The 24,916-nt window shown below is 39.4% G+C and overlaps 1 protein-coding gene and 1 long non-coding RNA gene across 3 annotated transcripts in view; both read right to left on the bottom strand.

Annotated features, from left to right (window-relative positions):
* CPLX1 (complexin 1) overlaps positions 1 to 24,916 on the bottom strand; it is a 105,705-nt gene that overhangs the window by 13,764 nt on the left and 67,025 nt on the right. The window lies entirely within an intron of this gene.
* Positions 1,502 to 5,331, bottom strand: LOC147648344 (uncharacterized). Its single transcript, XR_015280069.1, has 2 exons — positions 4,854 to 5,331; positions 1,502 to 4,656 (listed from the first exon to the last, which is right to left on the bottom strand). It is a non-coding gene; the product is annotated as an uncharacterized LOC147648344 (long non-coding RNA).

Here is a 24,916-nt window from a genome sequence, read left to right as displayed (position 1 = left end):
AAGCAATTTAGATTAGACACAACAATTTATTTTCCATAGCCTGTGTTTGCCACATGTGACAGCTCTTTTTTGTTTTGGTTCTTGTTTGGTTTAGGTTTTGTGGGTTTGTTTTCATTTTTACATTACTAAATCTTATTTTGAAAGCTCTAGTCCAGTCAGTGTGTTTTTACAAGAACCTAGTACAAGTGCTCCAGAGGATACGGAGTGGTTCACCACAGGATGAGGAGTAATATTTTTTCTTGGAGTGCAAAAAGCATGATGAAGGTCCAGATAACTGCCAAAAGAAATATGTTTGTACTCTCCAGGGCAATGGGGAACTCATTGTTAGCTCATGAGGCTTAAAAACTTGTTATTATCCTGCCTTACAAGGTTTGTTCTTGGCGGGGTTCAGCATTTCATTGCCTTATTGATCACAAAAACTTTGGCAGATTGGAGCTTGAAGCCAGCTGAAAATTCAGAGGTTGAGCCCTAAATGGCTGATTCATTTTAAGTTCAGCTTTCAGTTGGTAAACTGTGAGCTCTCTGTGTCTCATCTCTGCAAATCCTTGGGAAGCCACAAAAGACATATTTTTTAAAAAACAGTTTCTTATTGTCAGTTTTGTTTCTAGCATATTGCTAGAACATTTCTCTGTGCACATATTAGCTATAGCTACTATGAAACTTGAGGTACTCCTTGACATTTTGTAGTACACTAAAAAGTGCTCATGAACATGTAGGATGGTATTATCAGTAGAATAATAGGTTATCAGAGCTCATCACAGAAGAGCAAGAAGGAACTTAGAACAGATTCTGGAAGCAGCACCCCTGTATGTGACTGAAAGCATGCTCCAGTTAAATTTGTGTTCCCTAGTGTAGTCCAGCACTGTGAGGGGCACTTTCATTCAGCTGTACTCTTCTACTAGACAGCAGGTTCGAGGGAAGTGAAAAAGAATTTTCTATCTAAAAAAATTCAATGGATCATAAACATAGACTATTATGCCAAAAAAACCCAAAAAACAACAAACCAAAACCAGGAGAAGAGGAAAAGAAATTAGAGAAAGAGCCAACTAACAGGCCCAGGTATAAAAGTAGCACACATATCACTACTGCTGAGAATTCCAGGAACTAACCTGGGAGCAAAAGAGGCCCTTAGACCAACATTTAGGTATGCATCTGCAATTTTTTTCAGCTTTCTGTGTGACCATATGGGAGACAATTAATTTCTTCTTAGTGAACAGAGAATTTAAGTAAGATTCACCCTTCTAAAGGGGCTACATTGAATCTGCTCTGAAACACAGTCGTTGCTTACAACAATGCATACTGAAATAGTAGTTGTTTCTGTGCCATTTATATTATACTGTCCTCAGAAACTCCCCTAGGTTGAGATGAATTTGACAGGACAATAAACTGCCTCAAATTTTCAGTAATAATTTTTTTTTTTTTCAAGTAACCTACAGCAAAGCTGTAAATGCTGACTTTGTTGACAGCACAAGATAATGTAATTCAGAAATAGTATAAGATAAGGAAAGATTAGTTAGGTGATTATCTTTAGTCCTTGCTTTGAGACTATTTAGTTGTTGTCATCAATTCCTTGGGGATTCTACTGTGTGGAATAAATCCTGCCATTGCAGCTAGGATCTAATTAGCACAACCACCCTGCCGGTACATTTGTGGAGACCAAGGCGTTGTCACAAACTCTGAGCCAAGACTCAGTAAAATCAGAGGTAATCAATTAGTTTCAAACCTTTGACACACTCTCCCCTCTGAAGTACAAAGAGTGTTTCTCAATCCCATTAACTGGCAAGTGAGAATTCTAACTCCAAAATGCTTTAAAAATAGGAAGAAAACTTTGACATACAAAAGAGAGTAGGAAATTATGAGTGTTAATTCATATGCTGCAGCTTTTCAGAAGGGCATGAAAAAATGAAGGGCAAGTCACTTCTTTTTCTCTAGCCCTTTTTTAACTGGCATATCAGTGCCTCTTCCTTGCATAATTGGAGGTAGTCTTCTTGCTTTCCAGGAGACTAGAGATGACATGTTTGTAGTGAAAGCTGGTAAGGGAAAATATCTGCTTCATCTTAACAATCCAACCAAACAGCAATAATGGTGTTGAAGTGAGACCCACTCAGTCTGTAGAGTGTTGCAAGGTTGGGTTGCTATGACAAACCTGAAGAACTGTTTTGAACTGTAAACAGCCAAGGCATAAAAAAAATCTCAGACCATTGCAACAGCAAGCAACTAGCTTGGGCTGATAGCTCAAAACCCATTCTGGAGATGAGGTGCACATTTTCTTATTTCCTCTGTGTGGAATCAGCTGTTGAGCTTTGTCCTTTCTCTCAGCTGGCCATGGTCAGAGAACAAATGTTTTGTATTGCCAGGGATATGTGAGCCGAGCAGATGGAGCTCACAGCCCACATCGAGCTAAGAGCTGCACAGCAGAAGCAGGAGATGAATGCTATGCAGAGGAGCTTGCTCTACTGCACATTTTCTTCAGGCACACCTTTTTTCTATGGCAACAAGACAAAGGTGTTTCATCTCCTACCAGCATCCGTTCACTAAAGTACCAAAAGGAGTCTTTTCAAAGGCTCTTTAACAATTTTTATAAACTGCAAAAGTTCTTGAGGTCTTGGTTGGGGTCTCCAGTTTTTCTTATGCCCTCTCCATATATGCAAGACCTCATAACAATTCAGACAGAAGGGTATGGAACAGCTGAAGTGTAAACTTCTTAATGCATGGAAGACATGCATTCCAGACAGTGAGTCAAGAAAAGAGTAACAGGGCCATTTTCTTTCTCTTTCTTGATCTAGTTGGGTAGGGATCTTCTGTCACAGTAGTGAGTGGGATGCATGCAGCATGTTGAATTCTTGTTGTGCCCATGCCAAAAAGCAGCAGTTCAAAGAACTTACTTATGGGGTAATTGACACCCAGCCATGCTTGTCTTATTCTCCTCAAGCTAGGCAAAGGGAAGCTGGCTCTCTATTTTATTTTCATATTGTCTGAGTACTTTGATGTCATTAATGAAACTTCCAGTAGCTGAGTGTGGGATGTGGGAGGCAGGAGAAGAGGGACCTTAAATCACACCTTGAATGACCTCAAAGGGCAAAGGAGTGTTGGAAGAGAACACTAGAACACATCAGGAACTCAGCCTGCACATAAATAGGACCATGCCTATCACCAACATGCTCAGCTGATTATTCTGTTCTGTGTGCCAACCACTATTTAGTACCTTCCCATCATAAAATATCTGTACATGCCTAACAAAGCCATGAGCAGCCTGTTACTTAAGAAAATCACATTGCTGCAGGCCATTAATGAACAACTATTCTTCAGATGTAAAAAAAGGAGTAATTAAAAAGATCAAGTAAGAATACACTTGACTAGCTTTTTTGGGAACACATGAGCTTTTTTGGATCAGCTGGTTGGAGGTTTTGGCCAAAGCCTCTGTTTTTCTGGTAATGGCCGTAGTTATCCAAATTGCTGTTAACACCTGGAATGTTTTCATGTAAGTTTTTGTTGAGAATCTGGGAGAAAAGTCCTTTCAAATCTCAGTGTTTGCTGCCACAAAAGAAGTTCTGTGTTAGCAGAAGCATACCTTTTACTAAGAGTAGAGTTCTTTAAAAGTTACTACCATGCAAGTACACACAGAAGAAACTAGCACAAACACAGTGACAAACCTAGGAACTCTTACACTGAGAGAAGGAGCACTGTGGCCTTTGAAAAGCCCCTGAAAGGAAGGGCTCTATGTGCAGAACACAGAAGCTATCAATAAGCTCAGCCCAGACTACAGCCTGGGCAGAACAAATAAAAAAGTAGAAACATTTCTCTGGGTCTGAGCTGGCTGGGCTGCAGGAATGAAAAGAGATGTTGTTTCATGCCCACTGACGGAGAGGTCCTGGCACCATGACAACAGGTCAAGCTTATACCCTGTGCTTACCTTTCAGATCTTGCTTAGCAGATGCTGAAGTGTGTGAGTTCAGGTACTTATTGTTCTTGACCTTATGCGCTTCAAGGGTGGAAATCCGTCATCTGCAGGATTTTTGTCAAAGAGATTTGTAGAGTGTGGGAGGGTAGGAAGTTTGCACATTGGCAAAAATCTAGTGTGCAGATTTTTAAGTTGGGCACAAGCTTCTAATTCTGGAGTACTTTCAAGAAGAGTGGGAAACATGGTGTGCATCTCTTTGCTGATAGAAAATCTTCCTTTTATTTATATATTCATGCATTCTTGGCATCCTTACTGGTAACAGCTTGCCTGTCACTTTCCCAATGTGGCAGGTTCCTCAGCCCCAGTTCCTGCTCTTGTTTGACTTCATTCTCACTCAAGAAACTAGCCCCTCCCACTTAAGTGTCAAGAGGAAAAAAGCATAAGTCTTGGAGATACACAGCTTCTGATTGTCTGAAAACAAGCACAGCTCAGTAACATAGCATGATCATAGCTGGCTCTAAAAGAACCTGCTTGCTTTCTAGACTGCCCATCAACATTCCACCTCTCACCCGCTTCCCAGTGCAGCCACAGCAATTCTGAGGACTCTGTGTTGTTATTCAGTAATGCTGTGCGAAAATATTATTTATCTGGTTATTCAGCCTTTTGTTTGGAAAATTACTTTTCTGGGGCACTAACTTCATCAGCCTTTATCAGAGCAAGTGTGTGGCTCCCAGGAGAAGAAGGTGCCAGTTCATCTGCAGGAGATACAGAAACACAGCAGACAATGGAGAACGTAGGAAGCAGAAAGATGATTTGCTTCAATGAATTTAATTAGGAGACATTAACAATTTTTTCTTAACAAATATTTTCCTGTTTTGATATAATCTGAAAAATATATTTAAAACGAAAAACAAAGCTCCAGACACTAGAACAATTACCTTCTAAACCTTACCTTAGAAATGCAGAGCAGTTCTGCAGCAGAAGAGACAAAGCCTGGGAAGCTGCACAGCATTGGGTTCATATGTCCAGGTGCTGACAGCAGGGGTCTTACAGGGGTGGCCTCTGTGACAAGAACTCAAGGGCTGCCCTTTGCCAGACACCTCCAGAGACAGAAACAGACTGCAAACTGTTTTAAGGCCATGACTAAGATTAACTAAGCTGCCTACTTAGCATGATGTCCTCCCATTTTGGGCACCCCTCTACACATGGGCTTTGCAATGAACCTGGCAATAGAAGACAAGGAGTGACCACTTGCTCAATAGTTTGATAGCTACAAGTTAAGCATCTGTTCTAAGCTCTTCTAGTCAGTGGGGAGAGGCATACACTGTGGGCAGCAGCACACTCCATTCTGAGGTGTGCACCTGGGACATCATGTTCTTGAGTATTCATTTCTCCCTAGTGGGTACCAAGGAAGAAATGACTGCCAGCTCAGGTGGAAACAATGAACAATTGAAACAATGAATGATTGCTAAAGTTTGGTAAGGCAAAATCATTGGTGGACCTGGTTACCCCTATAATGATCTCAAATATTCCCAAACCTTTCTCCTCACTTGAATTCATCTCTTACTCACTCTGATCTCCGTAGGTGCCCATTTTGAAGTCCTTTAATTTTTTTATAAACTTACTTAATTAGGTAATTAATTACTTAATTACCTAATTAACCTTACTTAATCACCCATCCTCATTCTGTCTGATTCACTAAAACTAGAAAGAATTGAGTTTCATCTTCCATTTTCTCTCTCCCTCTCTCTCTCTCTCCCCACTACCTCCTCTTAGAGGTATAATCCATAATCCATTCCTTCAACAGAAATGGAAGCAACAATAAATTTGGGCTCAGCTAATGAAAGCTGGCAATAGCAGTGAGATAGACTTCCTGCAATTCTCATTTCCCTACAAGACCTTTTTGTTGCATACCAGACACCTAGCTCTTTTTGAAGTGCCTATCACTTTGAGCAGACCAAAGATCAGTGTCACTAGCTCTGATGACTAATACGAAAGATCTTCCACAGAGTTAATGGGTTTCCAGTCAGGATGATAATATTCACTACCTGCCCAAAATGATAATTTCAGCAGGCAGGAGTAGATGAGCTCTAGCAATGTCAAAGCTTGATGTCAAAGCTTGATGTCCCACCTCACTAACTATCCCTGGTTTTTTTTATCCTGTTATTTGTGGACCTTTTTCAGTGATGCTGCTAAGCTGGATAATTCCTCCCAGGAAAAGGTCAAGAAACAAGCCTGGAATGTTTTTCTTTGCACATCCTGAGCAACAGTGCCACAGTGCAGTACGAGTCATCTTCCAGCAGCTCTTCTCTTTGGGTTCTGACCTGCCATTACTGCTCTCCAGCACTCTGAGGCCCTTGCAGACTCTCCTTTAAAGGAGCTGGTGGATCTTAAGCTTTGCATGGCTGCAGGGTACTTAAATTTCATTGGTTAGTCAGACTTTTGGAGAAAATTTTCTATTTCTGGTGAGAATTAAGATATCAATGAGATTTCATCAGGTGTCCCTTTATGACAATATGGAGAAATTATGCCAGTAGCTGTGTGTTGGGATAATCCAATGTATGTTTCTTGCAGAAGAGTGGGGATAAGACTGAAAGAGAAAGGAATCTTGGCCGGAGTATGTGAAGATCCATAGCTGTCAGAGTCAAGTTCAGAAAGATAAAGCATAATGCTGTGTAAAAATATTATCCCCTTAGTATTTTTCTGTATGTACTATCTCAAAGACTGACTTTGTCTTCCAGCCATTACATTAAAACTATATAGCCCTCTCTTAGCATCCCAAGTTCTTTCCAGTCCTGGAACTCCCCTAGCATCTGTTTCCTTCACTGCAGAAGATTAAAATCATAGCATGGTCTTCTTCTGAGCTTTGAGCAGAGCAGTTGTGCTGTGGTTTGAACAATGGACCCCATTCAGGTTCTTTCCTTTATACCTTACAGTAAGACACAAGACTGAGATATATTCCTTAGATTCAGGATGAATAAGAAGGAAATTTGAAGTAGAAAATACTTTGTGGTAGGATTTGTCGCAGAGTGATTTCCATGCCCACCAAAAGTGGAGAGAAGGGAGTCACCAGTGTTAACAGCCCAGACTTACTTGCTTCTGTATATACAGTAGAGATAAATCACTGTCTGGATTTAGAAGGAAAAGAAAGGAGAAAAAAACCCCACCACAGCTGAAAATGTGTAGCAGAAATGCAGCAGCACAGGAAAACTAAATACTATGTTACAAGAAGAGTCCAGCTAGCCAGAAGTTGCTGCTCTGAGGAGGATTGCAAGAATTAGGGTAATATTAAATGATTCTGCCTCTGGCAGCAACTACTTTCAGCCATCAGCAGTTTAGGGTCATCATGAAACAAAGCTTGCATTTGGGTTGTCATATTTATCTCTTCTCCATGAATGGATGTGGGTTTGTTTTTTTGGTTTTTTTGAGGTTTTTTTTTTTTTGTTTAAATCCTGTTATATTTCTCATTTTCCATTCTATTTAAAGACTTCAGAAATGATGTTTGAAAACAGATGCAACCTTCACACAGAACCACTGCAACCCACCTGAAACTGTGACAAGGATTTTATAAGATCTGCAAAGTCTTATATCCCTCCTCCTCTAATGAGCTGCTAGGGTGACTTGCCAAATCCTACTCTTACTGGGCATCTCTAAGAATTGGCTGAGATAGGTGCAATTGTCATACATTCTTCTTAGCTTTCATTTTGCAGCATCATCCCTCTGGTGCTTTTTCAACAACAGCTAAAGACAGAACTACTGCATTAAGATTAAATTTCAGAGAGCAGGAAAGTGAGTGTTGTGGGTGGATGTAAGCACTCTTCAATCTGAAAGAGCACTTGTTCAGTAAAAAGGTTATTATTCAACCAAATATAGCACATTTAGATAGCCTGTTAATAGTTCACTATATTTATTCAAAGGTATATGCATAGGGCCAACTCTACAGAATTCCACATGGAAATCTGAGTTCTGGCAAAGATTGAGTCCTGGAGGACATGCCTCCTAACTCATTTTTCTCACTCAAAGCTTTAGTGCAGAGCTGGGACATATGCTTAGAGAAATACTTTGGTGCACAATCTCCCTATTCTGTGCATTTTAAATTTGTAAAAGTTTTTAAAAAATCAAGGGACTCTTAAATATTTAGTGAAATCAATTCTTTACAATTCCTCATTTGTCTTCTCCGTCTCCTCTAGGCAAAACTGAAATAGTTTTCCAGTGTGTGCATGTCACAAATACTGGTAATTTGGTAAAAAAAGCTCAGAAACACATCAGCTCTTTGCTGTGTTTTGGAAGTGTATAATTAGAAAAAAAAAAAAAAAAAAAAAGCTTCTGACATTTTACTAAATGCATACCAAATAATCATAAAATCTATCCTATACATTTGTCATGCTGCTCTTTATAATTGAGTTAAGTGTTGTCATAGTAAGACTTTACTGAACTTCCTTAATACTAGTCTGTAGGCATAGACATAGGTCAGAAATTACTTTCTTATTTTCCAGATGTAGTTATTTCTAATTGCTATTCTTAGTATTTTCTGAGGTAACCCCATCCATATCCTTTACCAATTTACATTTTATAAATATTAAAGACACTGGGGCCATATTTTATTTATTACTTTGTGTCCTCTCATCTTCACACAAACTTTAATTCCTTAATGTGTTTCTTAATATATGATTGCATTTTCAACTTTGATTTCAAACTAACTTAATGCTCAAAAAAGATCAATTCATTCCAATTAACATTAATTAAAGTCTCTCAGTGATTTCTCTGAGCAGGGATCAGTCTTGGGACTCTCCTACTCCTTCTTCTCATCTCTGCTCAGTCGAATAATTTTTACAAATATTACTCTGCTAATCTCTTCAGGGCACTTGCACAAGGCAGTCTGTTTTGCCTAGTCTGCCAAGATCTAATCTACATGAGTGCTTTGCCTTTCCCCACACCACACGAATAGTGGCTCAATCAGATTCCTTCTTTTCTTACAGTATTGGAAATCAGTGGGATTACTGACTCATGCTGTAAAGCCACACAGTTAAGCAGGCATAGGTGTTCAAGGAATATGGAGCTTTTCCAGCTTTGCCACTAAATTGCTGCATTATCCTGATCATATCACTTAACTCATTTTGCCTCCATGTTTTTTGTCTTTTCTTAGTTATCCTGAGCTCCTTATGATCAATTTTTTTGACATTCCCTAACACCACAGAAGTCAATGGTACTCTTGGCTTTAAAAAATCCTCAAACTTCTGCTATTTTCAAAAACAATTTCCCATGTTTGATTTCTTTTCTTCCTCGGAGCCTGAGTTGATCTGTTCTAGTAAAATCAAGACATTCCACTTACACTGATCTTTTTACTTGCTGTCAACAAGTCCTTATTTGAAGATCTACTTCAGTGCTACAGAAAACCATTTCCTGCGACAGGGATGCGTCATCAGGCCACAAGCATTTGGTTCTTCTCTTGCTAGATCAAATCTCTTTCAAACTGATGTATTTTCTTCAAGGGTCTTCAACATCAGTGTTTTCAGCAACGTTTCCTTCTCTGGCAAGGGGTTGATGGAACTTTCAGAGCTACCCGCTGCATACATTCTTTCTGCTGAACAGTGATTTTGCTTTAGGTCTCTAATGCTCCTTTGACCAGAGTGGAGATATGCTTTAGTCAGTCAGTTTAAATTTGTCTAAAATTCATCCTGCACCTCTCTGCTCCTCTGGGAGAGGCAAAGAGTTTAGTCCAATGAGGCTGCAAGTACTCATACCAGGAAAGGGGAAAAGCAACCTGAAACCAATTCATATTTCAGAAAGGTTGGTGATTCAATTCTGGTTGAAAGCATCAATGGCTTAGGGGTAGCTAAGTGAAGTCATTAGTAAGCACAGCTGGTCTCCTATCCCAACATCATCCAAAACATAATTAGGTGTTTCATTCTTTCCTTTATTTTTCTGAGAGAATGCAAAGCAATTTCCAACTGTAGGAAACATTTTTGTCATTAAATGCCTTTTTCCCCTTTTTCTTTCTTTTAAAAATAATATATAATTTTAATGAGATTCAATAACAGTTCTCAGTAAAGCTGCAACTTTTGAAAGAATTAGATCTGCCTTTATTTCCATCACTGAACCACAGGCTCAATGGCTGAAATGAAATTCACAGCCATTGTTAAATCACACGATGATTCAGATGAATTTTTCATGGGACGTAATAGTTCTTAATCTGTTCTGCAGAAAACAGATTTTCTGTTCTTTCTATACACAACTGTCTGTCTCCATAATAAAAACATTCATTAGGTCTAGGGCCAAGGGCTAATCATCAACAGACTTAAAAGCTACCTATTTGACAAGGATTCTGTTGGCAAAACCTTTATTCCTTGAGTATGTATTTCAGGCTAACAATTCGGAAGAGAAACCTAAGAATGTCCTACAACAGAGTGAACCAAACCTCTAACCTCACACAAGAATCAATTCTTCCAACCTCATATCATCAAATGCAGGCTTACTGGCTCTATGTATTTTTAATTCTGTTCCTGATGTACCCACCCCACCAGACTGATATCTAGTATCTACAGTCTTAGTCATCCAAGTTTCCTCTTTTCACCTCAGTGCTGTTATCGTGCATCATCTTTGGCTGTGAATGACTTTTTAAATTTTCATCTCACATGCATTGTTTGTGTCTTCTGTACCTGGAAAGAAATGTCCAGCATTATAAATAATTGTGCAAAATTTATTTAATAGACAATTAATATTACTGGAACTATTTTTTGGGGGGACTGGGTGTTGTTTTTTTTAAATAAACATCTTATTGTCTTTCATTCTGCCAGTTCCAGAGTTCTGCTTCTGCTTTTATTCTTCCATTATAAATTCTGGTACATTTTAATAATAATCTTGATGGTATTATTCTTTCATTTTTTCTTCATTCCAGTGTCTTTTCTATTTTTAATACTGACTTTTTTTCTCTCCAAGACTGCCAGGATTTTTGTATAATGTGGGCATGCACATGAAAAAATTTCTTCAACAGTCTCAAATTACCGTTTCAAATTATTAATTATGTTTTCCTAGTTAAATATGATGTTCTAGCTCATTTAGCCCATTATTGTTTTGAACTTTCTGAAGCCACCCACCAGAATATTTAAACTTAGCCTTGCAAACATATTCAGGCAATAATCAGTTGAATCTGAGATTAAGCCACCCTTAAGTATTCAGATAGATTCATACTTTTCTGTCAAGATGAGGCTTTAAGAATTTCCCTGTGACTGGCAGCTGCCCAATTGGCTTCTGGAACAAGTGGCAGAGATCTACTACCATTTGCACACACATTGAAGCTTCTTGCATTAGTTACTGACAGAAGTAAAGCAAAATTCATCAGGACTTAAAGAGCTGAAGGACAGAGAAAACACTTTTTAAAATATACTCTTTTTAATATATAGAGAACATCTGCACTCTTGTAAGAAGATATTACGTATAACATCCAGTTATGACATTATATTATCAGTTGACATTGTTTCAGGAAAGAAAAATCACCTACAGGTTGTGTGGAAAGCAATCATGGGGCAGAAAGACTGATACCTTGTGTCAGATAAAACATAAAAAGCTATCCCATGAACAGGCACACCAGCAAACATATTTAACTTTCCACACAGAAAGCACTGCAAAGCTTCCTCCTTTGCACAGCATGCAATGTAAATGGCAAAACAACCCTGCCCTTTTTCCCAAAGAATGCTCTGGTTCAGAACAAAGAATCAGAGCACAAGAAGTTCTGAAAGATTCAGCAGACAGGAAAAAAACAGCCCTCAAGTGGAAAAGACAAAAAAATATTTAGATCAGCATAACAGTACAAATGTTCATGTATTGTTCTATAAGTTTTCCTTTAAACAAGTTAAATACTGTAGGATATTTCTCTGAAGTTTCTAAATAAAATTATAAATAAAACTGATAGCTACTTTGAATTGTAGATAATATTTCAGGCTGTTTTTTCTGAGTGGAAAAATATCCATGCATTTATTATCCTGTTTAAGCTTATAATCAGCAACCTACTGTGACTTTGAATTAATTGGCATTCTTTTTTTTTTTTTTCCCCTGCTCTGGGGGTGGTGTGGAATCTAAATGTGATAAGGGTCATAGACTCAAAACAAGCTTGTACCTGTTCTTGTTATGCTATGTGATGGTCTCCACAGTGGGATGTCTTCTTAAATGAGTGGTGTAGCACGAGCGATAGGAAGCGTGACAGATTTAGGTTCTGCTGTCATTATTAGGATGACACTCTGTAGTAGAATGATTAATAACACTTCTCTATCACTGTATTCTTCTCTTAGCTGTGGTATCATCTTCCTAAAATGTTCTGCCCCTCAGCTCAAGGCAAGCAGTTGAATAAAGGAGCCAGAGAAGGAACTGCAGCATCATAAACCAGTGGTTCAAGCAGGATGGAAGAAATCACTGATTTCTAGCAAAAGTCCTGTCATGTACCTAGACCACACCACAGCCCATCTCTGCATCTGCTTTTCCTGTCACTTTTCCCAGCTCTCTAGCAGTGCCCACAAGACAGCAAGAACTGTGTAGACCACATCAACCATCTCATAGCCTTATCTCAGACATGAGATGGAAAAAGAAGCCAGTCTGAGATCATAGAATCATGGAGTCATTAAGAAAAAGACCTTCCGGATCAACAGTCCAAGCTTTTACGTAGCACCACTACATAAAGTGAACACCTACATACAGTGTTCACCTCCAAACCACGTCCCCAGACGTGGGATGTCTGTGGGCTGCCACATCCACACATTTGTTTAACACTTCCAGGGATCCTCTTCTCCAAGCTATATTGGGGGTGAACGGGACATAAATGCTGCTTCATGTTTCACCCTGTCACAGCCACCATAACTTCTGTTTGGAAAGCCTGAGGCTGCTTACCGGGATAAAATTTACTGCAATTCCAGGTTATAAAGCTGCTGCAATTCCTGAATTTTTACATAAGCACTACCCATAACTACAAATTAGGATCTTGCTGTTTTTGTAAACTAGAAGCCATCAGAAGTTTTAGCCACTGTGACTAGGATCATATTGCATGCAAGACCAGTGATTTTTAAATGAGCTGAACTGTATGAAATAGCATAATTGCTAGAAAGTGCATGGATTACACTTTTAATTTGACTTGTGATAATAGTTTTGTCTTCTGTTATCAAAACCATGATAAAAAAGTCCAACATAGCCTTTCTTTAGTTCTGCACCAATTTAGAAATTAATCTATTTCACAGGCATCATGCTGTGCAGCTTTCAGGCTGATTTTTCATTCATATTGTGATGTTGTTCACTGTGCCCTTGAGAACAGTAAAGCCAGGGCGACCTGGCATCTCCTAGCGAGACCCAGGTGCTTTAATAACTTCTATTCCACTTAGCCAACACTTCAGAGCTTTCAGGTTTGATTTTAATTAGAGGAGCTGTGACATTTTTAGTATCTTTTAAGCAACTTCCTTACTGCACAATCATGATGCTCTGATTACAGAAGACTCAGCAAACAGGCACTGTGCAATGCTGTTTTAAGATAACTGCAGTAGAAAGAGCCGTAGTTTTGTCCTACAGGGCTATTACCAAACTCCTCCAAGCTGTAGTTACCTAGAGTTAAGCTTTGAACTTTTTATTTTGGACTTCTTTGTCAGAACTGTGTGCTAAGTTATATGTGCACAATAGTGCAGAGCTTCTGAGTCATCACTGAGCAAATGTCAAGAAATTCTCCTAAAAAAACTAGAGTTACATTTTTTTGCTAAAAGCTTGCAATGTGTACGGGTGAGGTAACAGAATGGATTTCATGCTGTCTGGTGCTATCAGGACAGACAAAGCATCTGCAGTGGTTTCTCTGCATCTCAACTACCTTCACCCTCTGAAAACCAAATAGCTGATTCCTCAACTCCATATCACATCAGATTTTGGTGGAATTGAAGAATTTTTGCATTTAGATTTTGAACCAAAAATTCAAATTTATTTCTGAACTACTTTCCACAGCTAAAGTTAAACAGTCCATGTCAGCCAAATAAATAACTTCACTAAACTTGAGGTATACGTTTTTCTTTTCTGGATATCCTTACTAAAAACAGATGACAAATCAAAGACAGTTTTTCATAGAGCTACTGTGGTTATGCCAGTGCTCTTATTTGCACTGGTCTGTGGTTAAGACACTTGCCAAGATACATGCTGTAGAATTAGACAAGGAGGTGCTTCACACTATCTTCTTCTACCAGGACTTCAAATATTGGTTTTGTCTGCCTCAATAATATAGGAAAAACACAACAGGTACCCAAAGCACTGGGACTGGAAAACAAGTTGTCTCCAAATTGCCCAAATGGTGAGACTTCTTAAAAAACATAATGTCACTGAGCTTAAAACCTTTCACCGAAAATGTTTTATCAAAGGTATGGTTCCATAATTGTCTTAAGCAGGTTTAATTTATTTTAGTGAGTTCAAACTCCATGTTACTGTCATGTTACTGTTACTTGCTTTTTTTACCTGTTATGTGGCACCTCTAACACACATGCATTCATGTATGGATCATTAAACTGAACAAAACTTAGGTCAGTTCCCAGTTACAGTGTGGGAGTGCAGAATCTAAAGTCTGCCTTTCCTGATGTCCCTGGAAGTGCTCTCAGTACTCAAAAGTCCCAGGTTTTTCCTTGAGAAATAGCGATATTTTACAGAGAGAAGCTGCCTGTTGGAAACCCAGAACAAGCCAGTAGAAGGAAAGGAACACAATCTTGTTTGTTTTGAAATCTGATTTTGCATTAGTGAGCCAAGAAGGGATCAGAAGCAGAGCTGGAAACATGAACTGACTGTTTTATTTGAACTGTACAAGTGAACGGCCAGAAGGGAGAAGAGAAAAATCAATACAAATGTTGGTCTGTTGAGTTCTCTCATAATCTGTGATTTCTTTTACCCTATCACTGTGATGGCTTCTGCCAACCAAATTCACTCACAGATTCTTGTAAAAATATTGATGATCAGACCTGTGACTCCAGTTTCTGGAAGGGCCCAGAAGATAGAAAATGACTTTTACACAGCTCCAGTGGGACATGTCAGAATCAGAGGGAGATTATAACTAGCATGACAGGCCTTTCTCCTTGACACTGACTGAGCCTGTCAAACAAGGTCAAGTGCTAAATCTCTGAGAAAATTGAAGCTGAAACAAGGGACTGCACACACTCATCAGGGGAAAGAGCCTTCAGAGTAGTCCTGAACCAGTTAGATTCCTGTTCCTTCCCTCATAGTGTCAAATGCCCTGTAGGAACACGGGTATCCTTATCTCTGGGCATAGCTTCCACGCTTCTTTGACATTCTCCACACTAGCTTCAAAGGGAAGCCCTGAAGCACCCCCTACCTCTCTCCACCTCCAAATCTACACCTAAAGCATACAGCGCCACAAAGTTGCCTTAAACGACTTGCCAGACACCCAGTCTGAATTACAGAAGGGTGGATATTCATCCAAAGGTGGATCCAGTGCTTTTCCACTTGTTTCTGTTTGCAGATCACCCTTCCCTAGCAAGCAACTTGGAAGAGGAAAGAATACTGTCACCATGCACTGAAATTTGACAACACCACATTGCTTTGCAACAACTTGTAAAAACTATATTTTTATGCTAACCCCATACTTAAAACCATTGTTTTGGGATGGTATGATTACCTTTCAAATGTATATAGAGAGAGGTACAGTGTTCGCACTGTCCAGATCACTCTAGTGAGAGCTTAACATAAAGCCCCTTTGCAGCTCTCAGCTCAATCTGTGGCCCTCAATTCCTCCTCCGAAATCCATCTTCTTTCTTAAGGCAAGGGACAAAGGCAAATGAAGAGCGAAAGCACACATCAAGACTGAGAGACTCTTTCAGGACCACATAAAGGTTATTGTCATCTTTATTGAAGGTTAGGATGAAAACTGACTCTCGGTAACAGGGCAGATTTGGAAAGGCTGGAAGACCAGCTGGCAGATGGACAGGAGTCAGTGGTGATGTACTTCCCAATATAAAAAGCACCATCGAACTTTCAGGAGTTAACTAAAATGCTTTTGTTAAACAGCATCAGACAGACCCTGTGTGAATTCAGGGAGCTGTTCATATTTCCAGAAGGCTCTGCGTCATCTCCAAGGCTTTGTTGAGATTCAAGCATGCCTCAAAAAGATCTTCCTCTGTTTGCTCTTTATAACTTTCCATTCATCTCTCATATCGGAGCTGACCAGAAGAAAAAACACTGCAGAGAAGAGCTGTAGTATTAGCAATGAGGTATGGATAGAGACTGTCTCAGAAGACCTGGTCTCCTAAAACTCGCAGCCTCAGTTCTGGATTAAAAATCAGCTACATTTAAGCCACAAATTTGAATTCCCAACTTGAGCCCTAAACTCCCATGTTATTGGAAAATAACTCAATGTGGATGGAGGCAGAAATGTCTTCCTTGTCATTCAAACAGACATTGTCTGCAGAAATTGGAGATGCTGCCCTTACTTCATTGCAGGCAGTTTACTAGATCCTTCCCTTCTAAGCAACCCTAATCATCCCTGCAAATTACAGTGTATGGAAAACTGTGATTACAACACCAGAAGGTAGGAAGAAAGAATTTTCTAGCCAAATATGCAGCTGTATAAAGCACACAGCTTGATGCTGATTCTCTGCTTCTCTGCAACACTGTTTCTTCACTTTTACCTTTGCAGGACAGATTTATAGTTTAAATTGGTAGGTTCTGCCTAAAACATCTTAGTCACTCATAAAATAGAAGAAAGAAATTCTTTCAGCACCATCCACTAGTCAGCATCCAGGGGTTCATCAGAAACCTCAGAATATGAGAGAACAGTTGAAGGATTTTCAAGAAAGATACGCTGGGATGCCTCTATCCCCAGAACAACTCGGCAGCAGCTGGAATAAACTTTCAATCAGGCATGCAAGTCCTGATTAAAAAACACCTAGAAACCCCACCGTGCTTTCTGTATTATCCAAGGGGCAATTTATCAGCTGCTTTTCTCACATCAGGCCTTGGACTATTTCTATTTCTGGAAGGAAGGATCCTTCCTCTAAATTACAGTCAACCTGTTAAACGAGGAGACAGAATTTACCTCCCTGCAAATGAGATTGCATGAAAAATGAAAAAGCATGACAGAAATAATCCAGCAGCTGTAAAATTAATAGTGAGATCCTACAAAACGATATGGTGCCAGTTTCAAAAGTAAGCTCTGCCCTGTTATGACCCTAAATTCCTAAGGGGCTGCTGGGAGGTCTGGCTTGGGACCAAGAGCATAAAAGCACTGTACATACTCTATACCACTTGGTTTAGGCTGATACTCTTGTGAAGACCATGCCAAGAGTTTCAGAAAATTATGGGAAAATTGAACATGGTGGCCTGGAACTGAAAGGCTGCATTCTTTCTCCCTCCATCCTAACCAAGGAAAATAAATTCTTCCATGAAGCTTTTCTCTCAAATGAACAACCCGAGTCTGTGCTTCCCAACAGGAGCAGACAAAGAGACAAAATTCAAGGCTGTACTGAAAGGGAAAGGAGAAAACCCTAGAAAACCACAGACAGTAGAAATGATGAAAAATCAAATGTTTCCCCAAAATTCCCTGCTTCTCTCCCAGCAGCAGCCAGTCTGTCTTCTCCAAACTCTCACATAGTGAGAGGAAGGTCACAGCCCTCCTTCAGCATCAGCAAGAGGATTATACTGGCCTGGAGCCCCAGAGAGGGCATTTTGCACTGGAGTCTGGTAAGATTAAGCTGGTTCTATTCTTGACAGCCTCAAAACTGGCCAGTGAGGGAGAGAACTCTTGAGACCCTCAGGAAGGCCATATGAATTACCAGCCACTATGAATGGGGCATCCAAACTGTCCTTTCCTTTCCCAGTTTAACCATAAGCAACAAGCATCTACGGGGAATGAAGACACACAGCAGGCAAAGCTACACAACTATGACAAGGAAAGCATGGTTCAGACTTTATCACCCTGTCCCATGCACAAACTCAGACCTTGCCTTGGATTAGGCCTTTCCTTTTCAGGCATGGGCTCGCTAATCCCCTCTGACAGTCTTAAATCCCAAGATGATGTAACTGGGAGCACTGCCAGGACATATGCAGACCTTCATGCTGGTTCCAGGACAAAGTTGTATCTTGCTCTAAAGAAGCACCAGCATTTCAAAAGCTGAGCCTGGCTCTGATGACTTTCATCAAAAGTCAAACAGAATGATGCATCCATTAGCTGAGCCATGAAGGTGCCAGGCTGCATTCTCAAGCAGGCATAACTCCACTGGTCTCATTAATTCCTGGTGAGTTATCTGATCATTCAGGACTCAGATAACAAACTGCCAAAAGACGAGACATAATGTGGCTATTGCCTGATTTGAAGCACTAATGGGAGCTCTTTGGCTGCAGCAAAAATGGAACAGACCTTTTAATCTTGTTTGGTGACCTTCGCAGTCCTTGAATTAGCTTGTCATAAAAAAGAATCAACAAATGTACAAGCCTTTCCCCTTCCATCTGAATTGTAAGCTAGGAAAAAAAAAAGTTAAAAATGAAAAAATGAAAAAATGGTGCAGCTGTACTTTTTAGAGGCAACTAATAGAATTATTCTCTTGTAATTGTCTGCATTTTGAGCCTGACACACGTAGTATGATCCAGAAGGATCCAAAGGACAGAGCTGTCTACTTTTAAAGATAAGATGAATGGAAGATTCTAAGTGGCTGTATTGGAAAAAACTCAGAGCTCCTGCAGCCACTTAGTCAAATTTTATACCATCCTGACTAAGTGGTTTTTTTTCCATCAAGGAAACAATATTTTATTCTCCAAAGCAGTGGAGCAGCAAATAAGCTCCTCTGCTTTTTGATGTTTTTCCTTGTTGGGTTTTAACCAAGAAATGATTCCATGTAGTCTTAGCTCTACTAAGGAATTAAGGCTAAAGGAATTCCAAGTGGACAGGAGTGGGCATGGCAACCAATTCTAGAGACAAGTGGCAATAGGAACATGGGTCATACAGACTCTGGGATGGCCTTCATTTTCAGGTTGCTCTGTCTGCTCCCTGTGGAGGTGTCCATGTTTTCAGGAGGACAAGAAACCCTATTTACACATGGGTTAGACTATATCCCTAGGCCTTCAACACAAAAATGTGATTTCATACTCAACCATGGCATGATTTTGGGCAAACTGCCCAATTTCTCCATCTGCAAATCACACACAATAATGCTAAGTAAAAATTAATATTAATACATTATTAATTAAATTAATAATTACTATTTACTACTGCATTGTAATTATATTATTGTAATAATACTATCTGCATTGTATTATACATTATATAATCTATATAATTTACATATATAAAATAGAAATAATTAAACTAACTAATAGTCATTTAAAAATTAGATTTTGGAGATCTCTTGGGAGAAAAGCCTTTCCTCTGTGCTCCATTACCAGCTGATGTGAGTAAGATTCAGCCACATTTACAACCACAAAGAGGCATTAAAAAGCCAGAAACGGAGCTAAATGGTATTTCTGAGGTGAATGCAGAGTTGCACTGGCACAGGAAAAGAGCTTGCAAATGATCATTTGTTGAGGTACATATTTCGTGACTTTCCAAATACACCAGCCAAATGCCTGGAGTTTCAATGAGTCACACCCAGGACGGTCTGAGACACCATTCAGATACCCTTCCTAGTTAAATCACAGCACTTGTAACTGTATGTCATATGTTTGGGTTTATTTTGCACCCAGTCATGAGTGACTGAACTTCTCAGTTCCACGTCAGCAATGTGCACAGGTTTTGTCAGCCAACAAGACAAAAGTTGTTTATATGAGGATTTCAGCTGAATCACTGTACAGGACACCCTAGTCAGTGAGTAACAGTAAAATAGGCTGCATTTCAAGTGACAGTTCAGTAACTTCAGAAGCATCACCCAGTGGGATTTTGTTAGCAAGTATCCAAAGTGACATCTACTGGTGCAGATTTGGACTAGCGCAAAACACAGAAATCAGGTTAGAGCAAGGCAGAGCTGCACAAGGAAGAGCACTAATGAGCACCAAATGTACTTGTAGGGTAGTCAGCACCTGCTGGGTTCTGCTGGATTATTGAACCTCTAACTGATAAGGAAGCAAATGAAAACTATGCCAATTTTCTTCTGAGCTCCAAAGGTTTGCTAAAGATGCCTTCCCATTATGAACTTTAAAAAATGGCCTACAGCTACAGCATAGGAAGGAATGCATGCAGTATTTCCTGGAAGGGAAGTTCTGTTATTTTAATGCGAAGAGATAAAGCCTGGAACACATGTTTTCCTTCAGATCACCTATGGAATTCTGTAGATCTGCCTGGTTGGATTCAGTCTGACCAAGACATGGTGCATATCCTGGGACTTATAAGGAAATAGAAAGATGAAACTTCTCAGTTTAGGTAGGAACAGACTCTCTAAATCCCCCTGAAGATGACTTCGTTTATTAATGGACTTGGAGGTCCTTGGAAGGAACACCAATCCCTGTTCTGTGCTGAAAAGCACATCTGGGAAGGCATCACTTCTCTCTCAATTTGCAAGAGACACTGTTAAACTTGGGTATACCCTCATAACTATATCCATTTTTTTAAATTTGTGATTGTATTTCCTCTTACAGAAGTAGGCCAGTTGGTTCACCCTTTCACAAAGAACAGTCACTGCCTTACAGACAAGAGGATGCTTTTGGAGATACAAAACAGAAAATTAAATTATGTCTGGTATTTTCAAAGGTAAAAAGTGCTAAAGAAGTGGGTGGTTTAATTAAATCGCAAAGGACTGCAGTTTGGAAACAAGTTTGATGGTAAAAATCTGTGTGCAAAACTATGGAAAAAACTGATACAGAAACTTCAGAATCTGACTCAGAGGCAACACAGGCCAGTCAGTACATCCTTGCATACAATTGGTTGAGGGTAAAAGTTCTGGCAGAAAGTCAGAAGTCTAGTGCATCACTGTATCCCCTTGGAAGCCTCTGAAGACCAACATGAAAATGATCTGCAGGGTTATAATGTTCTTGAATCACATTGCAAATGTGTTTCTTTCTTCCAAATCTGCCTGGACTTCCTACAACCTGTCCTCAATAACCAGTGTATCAAATGTGGGCAGAACACCAGAGGATGTTGTCTTTGCAATGTTCTTCTTCCAGGACAGCATGTGACTTAATGCTGCAAAGAGTGCAATTGTTACCAGTTTTCACCCTTAGCACTGTTAGGACTGTTCCCACTCATCCCACTCATCTGTTTCACTTCATGGAAGGCACAGTACAATCCCTGCCTTCAAAGTATCACACCAGCACTGTCATAGCCAAGTCTTTTGCTTCCTCATAGCCAGAGGACCTGTGACCCAGTTGTAAACACTTCTCTCTATACCACGAAGAGAATCTGCACTGAACTAAACTAAGCAGGATATTTTTAATTTTGTTTTTTATACTGAATTATAAAAATCCACTGTAGAAGCAGAAAAGTCCAGTTAATGATAACTCTCCATTTGCACAATACATTTAGATCTCAGAAAATCTATTTTAAGGCCCCAGTACTGAACAGTAGACTCATCTTCATTACATCACAAGGACTGCATAAAAATTTACATCACTGGTTTAATATCAATTATTTAAAAGGGAAGAGATCAAACAATCTTTGTTCTGAATCTTTTCCAAACCTGATTCTCTGTTCAGAATCTTCTTTTCATAGTAATATTTTTATCTTTGGAATGAAGAAACGTGATTTATTGCTGAAGAAAATATTTTAAGATCTTTCATATTTTGGCATGCAATTAATACAACATCTACACTTTTTTCAGTTGTCAATAGTCTCCAATGACAGATGTACTATATATTTCTTGCTCACAAGGCAAAACTGCACTATCAAAATTACATTTTCAGGCAGTGAAATTTCAATCCTTTGTACAGGGATTTTTAAACCCCTTGGCAATATCTGCATCTGAAGTTATACAAGAATGAAACGCCGCATTACGTCAAAGAGTTTAGCTAACAGCGTGAAACTATTTTATATCAACAAAGTTTTATCAAATTTAAGTTTGCACTCCTGAGCTGGGAATTTAGTTTCAAAGCTCTGATATTGCTGAAGAACAAACCCAATTCACATTCTGCTATTTTTCTTGTCCTAAAACAGGATTTTAGGAGCTATGCAGCAGTTACATAAGGAAATATGCTAATGAAATATTAAAATTAAATAATTATATGATGTTGCATCTTGATTATCTCACATAAAAGACTAGGACTGCAGTTATAAATCCTGATTGCCTTTTTGTCTGAGTGATTTAGTGCTAAAAGTAAGTTCAACAATTGGATTAAAAAAAAAAAAATTAAAAAAAGAAAAGAGAAAAAAAGAGAGGGTTCATCATGACAACACATTCCCACCGGAAAAACTAATGACATTAACTTACGGCTGCTCCTCTTGCCAGCAACCCAAATGTTTCTACATTCTTAAAAGAGTAAATTCCAATATCATCCACCTTGACCCATGGAAGACCATGAATTACATGTCTTAAATATCCACAAGGAACTGAATTGCTGTCATGGTTTTCCTGTGACACAGAGTGCTGTGTCCAGCTCTGGGGCCTCCAGCATGAGAAGGACATGGACCTGCTGAAGTGAGTCCAGAGGTGAGTCACAAAAAGGAGAAACAAGGGCTAAAGAACCTCTCCTGTGAAGACAGGCTGGGATGGCTGAGGTTCTTCAGACTGGACAAAAGAAGGCTTCAGGGACACTTGGAGCATCCTTCCAGTGCTGAAAGGGGGCTACAAGAAGGCTGGAAAGGGATATAGACAAAGCCTTGGAAAGGTAGGACAGGGGGGAATGGCTTTAAAATGGAAAAAGGGCAGGTTTATATTACAAAACAAGTAGAAATTCTGTACTGTGAGGGTGATGAGGCACTGACACAGGTTATCCAGAGAAGTTGTGGATGCCCCATCCCTGGCAGTGTACAATGTCAGGTTAGATGCGGCTTTGAGCAACCTGGTCTAGTGTCAGGTGCCCCTGACCACAACAGGGAGGGGCTGGAACTTGATGATCTTTCAAGTGCCTTCCAACTCAAACCCTTTTATGATTCTTTGGATAATTCCAAATACTGCAGAGAGTCTTACTGCCTAATCACTCAGAGCATTAAATGGCCCAATAAGAAATATGCAAAGAATTAGTGGCACACTTCACACCCAGAGACAGAAGGGACTCAAACAGAGCAAGGACTGCACATTCTCGTGCTGTGTGGTAATGGTGCCTGCAGGAACAAACCTCAAACCCAGATTTTGCCTTTCCTGTATGGCACAAGCAGTTCTGAGCATTTCCTGTTGTGCCATTGAGGCTCACTGATGGAACAAGTTGTTAACATTCTTCTGACACCAAAGCTTTAATCACATAATGACCCTTCTGCTTTCATAGCTCACAAACAGAAAAAACTGAACAAAACTTTGTCCCCTACCTTGATAAATACCAGAAGAAACCGTGTTTAAGATGAACTCCGCTATGTTAGTGAAGGCATAATAATAATAGTAATAGAGAATTAAACCCTCAGATGAGGAAATTCATTTTATTGCCATCAGAATTTTGATATTTCATAGTAAATGAGTTTGAAAACATATATTGTAAGACACGTCAGAGATGAAATGCTGAACATCTGTTTATTAAGGAAACAATTAACTTTGTATTATGCAATGGGAGAGTTGAGGTTCTCAGAAGTATAAATAAATGATCATGCACTGTGTCATACCTTTACACAGCATCCAACAAGGACAATTACAATTGTAGAGACAGCTTTAATTCTTTCGGATTAGAATTTTCCGTTTGACACCTTTCCATATTTTTCATGCAGATTTCATGGTCCATTGGAAGGGCAGAAATCCTTATTAATATAATTAAACTTCTGCTTTATTGGACATAAACCATGTGCTGTGTAGGACGTGAATCCTTAATAATGTAAGCACAGGAACCCTTATTAATGTAACTGATTTCCTACTTTATAGCACATAATCCATGTGCTATAAGCCATATGCTATATAGCATATGACCAGCCCTTAAGGTTGGTTAAAGACAAGCTGGGTCAGAGACACTTTACCCTTTTACTCAGAGAGCTGAGTATATAAAAAACTACTGAAGCAGCTCATGCTCTATCTCAAGTACAAATTTAAACCTGAATTCTGTCTTGAAGTCAAGCCATTTAGACCATGCTTCCACCCTCTGTGGTTTAAACCCAATATTGTATGGCTATCTCTGAGCTTCTGCTACTTTACAACAGGGGTTCAGCAATGCTGACTGCCCAAAACATGTGAGATTTTCAGGAAGCCAAACTGTGGACATTGTCTCACTAGGACAAGCAGAGTGTTAACTCCTGAGCATGGACTAGGGGCTCCTCAGGACTGGGCTCTACCACAGTGCTGGAAATAATTTATTACATAAATAACTAGTTATGGATTAGTACACAAAGAAATTAATTCACTTTCGCTGCTGAGGTGTGCACATACACAAATAACTTGTTTATAGAAGGCAGTACTCCACACAAGAGCACTGAAAACAAGAAAGCTTCTGCAGCATGGCAAGCTGACAGTGATGGCAAGGTAACAGGGGTATTATCCATCCACAGCCTCACCTGCCAGACAAAGGGCACTGCAGGTCTCTCAATAATCCTGCCTGTGTTGGTCAGGTGTGGCAGCTCAGCCCAGGGACAGTGGTGCAGGGCCCAGAAGATCTTTGAGGCATTAGTGTCAAGATCAAAACCAGATCAGATCAGAATACTAGCTGCATACACACCTCCTGAGCTAGGAGGAAGCTGGAGTGTACTCCAGTTATGCTCTTTACATTCTTTCAATACATTTTCACTACCAGATGCTGAGCTTTGATATTGAGTAGTAGGTCAGACAACTGGTGGTCCAGTTATTTCAAAATGTCCTGTTCAAATGTTATTCTAAAAATTAATTTCCTAATGAAAATACAGCATATTTTTAATGGGAGAAGCAAAAAACAAAAAAACAACCAACAAAAAAAAAACCAAAAAAAAAACCAAAAACAAACAAACACAACAACAACATAAACTCACAACTC

The sequence above is a fragment of the Cyanistes caeruleus genome, chromosome Z (assembly GCF_971803275.1).
Source record: "Cyanistes caeruleus chromosome Z, bCyaCae1.hap1.1, whole genome shotgun sequence".
NCBI classification, from domain to species: domain Eukaryota; kingdom Metazoa; phylum Chordata; class Aves; order Passeriformes; family Paridae; genus Cyanistes; species Cyanistes caeruleus.
The sequence above is the reverse complement of the archived record's forward strand: the minus strand, read 5'-3'. Positions and strand labels throughout refer to the sequence as shown.